The 7,069-nt window shown below is 48.8% G+C and overlaps 1 protein-coding gene across 1 annotated transcript in view; it reads left to right on the top strand.

Annotated features, from left to right (window-relative positions):
• The first annotated feature begins 975 nt into the window (after positions 1–975).
• The window catches only part of TNFRSF19 (TNF receptor superfamily member 19), a 97,428-nt gene continuing 91,334 nt past the window's right edge, over positions 976–7,069 (top strand). The window contains exon 1 of the mRNA XM_008060022.2: positions 976–1,024. The gene's annotated coding sequence lies outside the window, so the exon portion shown is untranslated. The remainder of the gene's footprint in view (positions 1,025–7,069) is intronic.

A 7,069-nucleotide genomic window follows, 5' to 3' on the forward strand; every position in this document is an offset into this window, starting at 1 on the left:
TGTTTCAAGCATGACACGTGTTTCATGCCATGTGTGATTATGTAAGATTCTTTGAATGTAGTCTCATTAACTCTTCTTGTTTTTTTCTTTCTTGTGAAAAATTTTAATATAATTATTGATTAAATTGTATGCATCTAACTCGTACACTGTCTCAAAGCCAGATAGCTGTTCTCAACCCAAAACCTTATAATATGCCTTACCACCTTCATAAAGGCACATGTAAATCTTTACAAGATTATTACCAACATGACCCACCACTTGTTAATTATTTATTAATTCACTAATTAGCAATGAATTTAATAATATTTATTGAGTACTCGTATGCCAGGCACTCTGACAATATTTCTAAGCACTCTCTTATTTAAATTCACAATAAATAAATGTCACCCCCCCCATGCAAATGAAGAAAGTGAGCCTTCAAGGGCATAAGTAACGTGCAAGATCATGAGAATAATTAAGTGACAGCACTATGGTCTAAATTTTTTTCTTCTTGGGCAAGACAGTTAATCCTTCCTATTACAAGAATTACAGAGAGCCGAAGTAACCTACCATCAAACATGACAGTCAAAATTTTGGCCAAAAAAAGGGCTTCAGTTTTGTATTGTTTTAATATATTTTATGAGAACCATCAGACTTTTAAAAATAGTGTTTTTCATCACTATTTCATCACTAGAAAATCAAGGCACAAAGGCCCTCAAGGCAAAACGCCTTCTCCCTCTGGCTCCAAGACTGGGTATCAGACCTGCTCCCTGTCATGGCAAAGCCAGTCCAAGCCACCCTGGAACACCAAATGATTTGATGCTGCTTTGAAGAGTGGTTCTTTAACATTGTGTCAGCCTGATGGGAGGAACAAGTGAGATCTATGAGGGCAGAGGGCAGTTCCCTGGTGGCAAGGAGTCTTAATTATTAACTAATTACTTAACTCCTCCTCTACTGTCACAGGTCATTCAATTTTGGCTCCAAAGTTGTCTCCTCAGATTCACCCACTTGCTGAAATCAAGACTCGCGCCCTTAGATGAAGCAGGTAGGTTGACACCCTCCATTGTGAATTCACTTTGCTTTTTAATGAGGAAGGAGAGGTCGGGCGAGGACTTCCTGTGACTTTATAAAACCATTTCTTCCAACAAAAGCCACTCTCTTTGTGAGGAGTTCCAATAACAGTGGTTGTCTTCATCCTGTTAAATGTCCCCAGTTCTTTGGTGACCCTACAGCTTAGCACCGGAAACTTCCACCAAGCCAGCCTGTCCTTAATCCAGCCCTACATGTTGGAGTCCACCATGTTTATCAGGAAAGAGGGAAAGAGACCCAATGGCTGTCTCTTCTCTCATTAAACTCAAGGCAAGAGTCTGGCCAACGGGGTTGCTCAGAGCCAAGATGTCACAGACTCGCAAAGATTAGGGCAGTTGCTACGGTTTATAACTTTGCTTTAGAAATGTCATGAGTTTGACATTATATAAACTAAGTAAATAGCCTCCTTGGCTTCTTTGTGTATGTTGGTTTACACACTCGTGGTACAGTGAAGATTGCATTGAATCAGCGAATCCAGCTTTTGATTCCAGTTTTATGATTAACTCGGTGTGTGACCTTGAGGAAGTAAAGGTCTGGCCTCCCCGTGCTCCCCCAGCCCCATCCTGGTAGTCTACAGTTGGTAGCAGAGGGGGTTGGAAATTATTTAAATAGCTGGGTCTTGGGGGTTCCCCTCTTATTTGCTTAACTGCATTTGGCAAACTCTATTACCCTTGGAGATTCTCACTCTCAACTATGAATTCAACAAATTTTTAATGAGTACCTACTATGTGCCGAGCACTGTGAACCCGGGGACAAAATTTCATAGTCTTTTGTATCTTGTATTCTGTTCCACATTCCCAAGGAAGAGTGATTTACACTAGAAATTACTAGTTGTTGGCAATTTTCCATTAGCTTTGCTTCCACTGAGACAGTTTATCTTTGAAACTATTTTTTTTTTTTCATGTTTGTAATCCCAGCACTTTGGGAGGCAGAGGCGAGATTTTTTTCTATAAGTATGTTATGTCAACTTTGGGGGTAAAATGTCCTAAACAAATGCACGTCGTATCAGCTCATATATTGCTAAAACTATATTCAGAAAATGGACCTTATGCACAATCTTAAAAACAAACACCTCCACCAAGATCCTCATAGCAGTTTAGCTTTTCCAGTAAAAAAAAAAATTTTTTTTTTTTTGAGTCGGAGTCTCACTCTGTCGCCCAGGCTGGAGTGCAGTGCCACGCTCATGGCCACCACAGCCTCCACTTGCTGGGCTCAGGCGATCCTTCCACCTCAGCCTTCCCAGTAGCTGGAACTACAGGCATGCGCCACCATGCCTGGCTAATTTTTTGGTTTACTGTAGAGACAAAGTCTTGCCGAGTTGTCCAGGCTGATCTTGAACTCATGGGCTCAGGCAATTTGCTCACCACGACCTCCCAAAGTGCTAGGATTATAGGCATGAGCCACCACTCCCGTCCTCCAGTAAAAATTTTTAATCTGTTCATTTTACACAGTGTGTTAAAGGGAGTTAAATGCTCCTAGTCCTAATTCTGAGCACCAGTTTTATCCTGCATGATCCCAAGAATCACATAGTTCTGGCCAGGAGTGGTGGCTCACTTCTGTAATCCCAGCACTTTGAGAGGCCAAGGCAGGAGAACTGCTTGAGTCTAGGGGTTCGAGACCAGCTTGGGCAACATAGCAAGACCGTGTCTCTACAAAAAATACAAACATTGGCTGGGCAGGGTGGTTTGTAGTTTCAGCTACTCGGGAGGCTGCAGAGGAAGGATCTCTTGAGCTTAGGAGGTTGAGGCTGCAGTGAACCTGGGCAACAGAGTGAGACCTTGTCTCAAAAAAAAAAAAAAACTCACATAATTATTTTTGTACTAGTACTGGTGCTCAACTGGGGGCCTGAGCTTTTGTTCAGATGCTGTCTCCAGAACAATAACACTCAAAGTGAGGGCAGGTGGGATTACAGTCGCCCCTCAGTATCCCAGGCTGGTTGATTTCAGGACCATCCCCTCCCCCATACCAAAATCCGCAGATACACAAGTCCCTTATTTAAAATGATGCAATGTTTGCATATACTTTACATCATCACTGGATTACTTATAATACCTAATACAATGTAATTGCTACATAGTTATTATACCATATTGTTTAGGGAATAATGACAAAGAAAAAGCCCGTACATGTTCAGTACAGACACAACCATTCCTTGCTGTTTTCAAAGATTTTCCATCCACGGTTGGTTGAATTCATGGTACGGAACGCCCCAAGACAGAGGGCCAACTGTGTTTATTTAACATGATGGGTCTCTTCTTCTTCTTCTTCTTTTTGAGTCAGAGTCTCACTCTGTTGCCCAGTCGGAGTGCCATGGCATGCTCACGGCCGCGGCCACCCCAGTGTCGACCTGCTGGGCTCTGGTGATCCTTCTGCCTCAGCCTTCCAAGGAGCCGGAACTACAGGCGCATACTACCGTGTCCTGCTAATTTTTGATTTATTGTAGAGATGAGATCTCGCCAAGTTGCCCAGTTAGGTCTCGAGCCCGCAGGCTCAGGCAATTCACTTGTCTCAGCCTCCCAAAGTGCTGCGATGACAAGCTGAGCCACTGAGTCCAGCCAGGGTCTCTTCTTAAAGAGTAAGAAGCACCTAAGAGTTAGAGTGCAGAGGCTCCATGCCTTTTTCCTCAGTGCCAATGGCCACTTCTTGGCTGATGCTGGGTGTTGCACATCCTACAAAAGCTATATGTACTACCAAACATGGCTGCTATTTAGTGAGCACTTACTAAGTGCCAGGACTTGGCCCAAGCGCTTGAAAGGTCTTATCTTATTTAACAACCATCAATGAAGCAACTCATTTTGCACATAAAGAATCGGAAGCCTGGGAAGGGTAAGTACCTTTTCAAAGGTCATGCAACCAGTGAATGGCAAGCTGACACTGAGACCAGACTGGTGGATGCCAAGGCCCGTATGTGTGAAACAATTGGGCCTGTCTCCACTGTGAGCTGACAGGCTAACCCAGAGCACCCAAATACATATGAAATGATCAAGCACTAATGGACTAAAGAATGTGTTACTGGCCGGGCTCAGTGGCTCAGCTTGTCATCCCAGCAGTTCGGGAGGCCGAGGCGAGTGGATTGCTTGAGCCCGCGGGTTCGAGACCAGCCTAGACAACTTGGTGAGACCTAGTCTCTACAATAAATAAAAAATTAGCCAGGCGTGGTAGCGCGCGCCTGTATTTCCAGCTAATTGGAAGGCTGAGGCGGAAGGATTGCCTGACCCCAGCAGGTCGACGCTGGGGTGACCGTGAGTGAGCCACAGCACTCCAGCCTGGGCGATGGAGTGAGACTCCAATTCCAAAAAAAAAAATGTGTTACTGTCTCTAACTACAAAAAGAGGTCAGAGGGAGAAAGATCGTTTGACTGAAGTTGGAGAAGGTGCTTCCTGAGCTGGCAGGTTCAGTTCCACTGAGAAGACATTTATTGAACATATACTTGAATGGTTGATGCTGTCCTCTGATACAAGTTGGAAACAAATACACCCCTTCTCTGAGAGTGGTTTTTAACTCCTTGAAGAAGAAAGGTAAGGCTGGGCACGGTGGCTCACACCTGTAATCCCAGCAGTTTGGGAAGCCGAGGTGGGAAGATTGCTTGAGTTCAGGAGTTCAAGACAAGCCTAGGCAACATAGTGAGACCTCGTCTCTATAAAAAAGTAAAAAGCTGGGCATAATGATGGCACCTGTAGTCTCTGCTACTCAGGAGGCTGAGGCAGGAGGATCGCTTGAGCCCAGGAGTTCAAGACCAGCCTGGGCAGCAGAGTGGGACTGAGACCTTGTCTCTATTAAAAAAATAAAATTAAAATAAAACAATAAAATAGATGGGCATGGTGGTGGCACCTGCAGTCCCTGCTACTCAGGAGGCTGAGGCAGGAGGATCACTTGAGCCCAGGAGTTCGAGACCAGCCTGGGCAGCAGAGTGGGACTGAGACTTTGTCTCTATTTTAAAAATAAAACAGTAAAATAGATGGGCATGGTGGTGGCACCTGCAGTCGTTGCTACCCAGGAGGCTAAGGTGGGAGGATTACTTGAGCCCAGGAGTTGGAGACTGCACCAAGCTATGATTGTGCCACAGCACTCCAGCCTGGTTGACAGAGTGAGACCCTGTCTCTTAAGAAAAGAGGAAGAAGGAGAGGAAGAGGAGGAGAAGGAGATGGAGGAAGAAGAGGAGAAAGAAGAGAAAGAGGAAGAGGGAGGTGGAAGGAAAATCATGTACACAGCACTTTATGACACACAGCAGAATAGGCAAGTGCTAAACGCCACAACCTTAAGAGGGAGGAATGACACATCTCAGAATTCCAGAAGCCTCAAGAGCGCCTGTGACTTTTGAGCCTGGCCCTGAAACAGGAGTTGGATGAGCAAGCAGGGGGTAAGGGGAGGGGGCTGGGTGAGCCTGAAGAGGAGGCCCAGAGAGCACAGAGTGGGCATGTGCAGACAGGCTCGGGCAGACCTCACTGTCCTCTCCAGGCTAGGTGGGGCTGCCCGTGTGTGGGGGGCTGCGTGGACGAGGCCAGGAGCGCAGAAACCACGCTTCACCGCGAGTTGCCGCCTGTGGGTCTCGGGGCAGTGGCAGCGATGCAGGGCGGGGAGCAGGACTGAGCCTGGGGTCATCTTGTATGGGGGGTGGGAGGGCCTGGGTGGTGGAGGAAGTCGTGGGCACGAAGGGAAAAGAAGCCGGGGTGACTGTGAGGCCTTGCCAGGGAGGAAGCAATGATTCAGCTTGCCAGAGACTTATAGGGCACCCACCCAGCACCAGGGCTTGGGAATCCAGCAAGCCAGATGCGCCCTCCCAGGACCCACGTCTGGTGGGGAAGGGGACACAGAGGGAGGGCCCTTCCACGTGCCGTGGGAATGAGCACCAAAGGGCTGTGCACCCGGGGGGAGGGTCGTGCCCAGTCATAGCTGGGATAGGCCAGGGAAACGCACATCTGCTTTGAGGTCAACTAAGATCGTGGAGCTCACCTGCCGACCGTTTACAGACAAGTCGCCTAGGAGCTGTAGTCGGGACGCTTCACATTTGGGGCTTGCCACCTCCGGGGGTGACATCTGGGAATTATATTTCTAGGTGCTGTGCTGTTCACAGCGTGGGCGGATAGAATGTGCTTCCGGGCCATTCATTATAACAACCCATTCATTCATTCATTCATTCATTTGACAAATATTGATTGAGGGACCCCAGCAGGCCTTGGAATACGGAAACACGGGAGACAAAACCCACACGTGAGAAATGGGAAACGGCTCCTAGCACTAAAGTCACGTGCAATCGCTCAGGTTGAACGAACCTTGCTGTTTATTTACTCACTGGACGGATAGAACAATACTTGCTTGCAATTATGCAGCATATGGCATTCTACTTACTGCCGAAAACAGTCTTACTTATTTACACAAACATGATGCTGTTTGCCCTTTCAGCAAAACTGCAGAGCAAAACTGCAGACCGTGGCCTTGACCCCACCACCCTCCTTCGGGTTTGTACCAGGTACCCCCGCAGCTGGACTGGGCCCGTCCCGGGCACGTGGGAGGTGGACACAGGCGTGACTGGGCCGTGCCCTGCGCTCTCGAGGGTTTTGCCACTGAGCGAGCCCTGGAGGGCACCTGCTGGAAAACGCGTCAAGAGGTCGATGCGGGGCCGTTGGTGCGCTGGGTCCCCGTGGTCTCGACCCGCCCAAGCGAACCGCGGCGGCCAGGGATCCGCCACGTCTTCCCGGCCTTTACCCCAGTGCGGAGGCGCGAGGGTCCCGGGGAGGGCGCCCCGGGTGCAAAGGAAGTCTCCCTCCGCAGAAAGGTCACCTACCACGACCGAGCTCGTGGGTCTGGGCCACCCTATCCCCATACCCTCCTGCCCCTCCTTGCCAGCGGGGCTCAGGCAGCCGCGGGGGCGCCGAGGAGCGCTCAGGGGGCGGGGCTTCGGGAGATGGGCGGGGCTCGCTCGGGGGCGGGATGACGGACGGGGACAGGCGGGGACGGGGCTCCGGGCGACTGGCATTGCTCAGGCAGGGGCGCCGGCGCC

This window comes from Carlito syrichta, unplaced genomic scaffold (genome assembly GCF_000164805.1).
Source record: "Carlito syrichta isolate Samal-C Ts95f unplaced genomic scaffold, Tarsius_syrichta-2.0.1 Scaffold304477, whole genome shotgun sequence".
Classification (NCBI taxonomy): domain Eukaryota; kingdom Metazoa; phylum Chordata; class Mammalia; order Primates; family Tarsiidae; genus Carlito; species Carlito syrichta.